This window comes from Hyposmocoma kahamanoa, unplaced genomic scaffold, assembly GCF_003589595.1.
Source record: "Hyposmocoma kahamanoa isolate Upper Pololo Valley unplaced genomic scaffold, ASM358959v1 99702, whole genome shotgun sequence".
Taxonomy (NCBI): domain Eukaryota; kingdom Metazoa; phylum Arthropoda; class Insecta; order Lepidoptera; family Cosmopterigidae; genus Hyposmocoma; species Hyposmocoma kahamanoa.
Genome location: NW_020656001.1, coordinates 662103 through 663323, shown reverse-complemented (window position 1 = coordinate 663323; position 1221 = coordinate 662103).

The window sequence follows — 1221 nt, the reverse complement described above, 5'->3', positions numbered from 1 at the left end:
CTTTAACCCCTATTATTAATGATTACTACTTTAAAATGATAATTTGATAATTGTATATGGTTATCATTGACTTACAATTATATGGACGTCGGGTCCGCGCTAAAAAGTGTCCGAACTTATAGGGCGTTAAAATCGTATACAGAGCGTCATTCACGCTTTAGTCTTCGTTTGTTCGACTGACAGCGAAGCAAGCAAAATTAGACAGTACTGCGATGACATTACAATTTAAATTCAACGTTTTAGCTTTTTCATATTCCTTTACATGTCACTACGTTTAAATAGGTTGACTTGGGACATTTTTTTCGTGGTTTTTGTATTAGACCCGTCGTCCATTTATTTGTAAGTCAATGAGTAAAATTGAAGATATACTCTAATTGGTACACGGTTCCTAAAAAGTTTCACGATAGAAAAAAGAATATTTTTTTATTATACCAATTACTATTTTTTTATATCGACTGAAATAAATAGAACACAAATAGTATACTCTACACATTTTTCAAATTGCTTTAATTTCCTTTGTAAAAAGATAAATTCTGAAATAATAATAAATATCTTTATTTATCTCCACAACACAATACAAAGAAACGTTACAATTACAGTAAATATACATTATTACGTAAGCTTAGAGTAATGTATTGTGGGAGACTGGAGCCCAAACTAAGCAGAGCTTGTAATATGGGTCTCCAGGCACCCAACCCCTAGGATAGTCATGTTAGTAGTAATGTCGAAATACAAAGTACTGAGGAGGAAGTAAAAAATAAGTAAAACAAATTATGTGTGCACGCGTGAGCGGGTGAGTGAGTGAGTGAGTGTGTCTGAGTGCGTGAGTGTGTGTCTGAGTGTGTGAGTGATTGTGTGTCTGTGTGTGTGCGTGTGTGTATAAAGCCAGGGTATTAGTATGCCAAAATTTGAATTCGATCTGAGGTAGTCTCGACTCTGCAACATAAAAAGATATCGACTAATGCCCGTGCAGCGAATCTTGAAACTTCTCTTCTGAAAAATTGTCATTTTGCAGATGTAACTTTATTACACCAAAGGTATATTTATAAGAACAGTTTTGTAATCATAAGTAAACATAAAACTACAATGTTTTGACATTTTGTTTGTATTCTTCTTAGCGGTCGACTCTGACGTTCATATTTGTGAGGTCTAGGCGTCTGACACTCTTGTAGGATGGAAAATATAAAGGAACACAGCACTTGTTTTTATTTACATCATTCC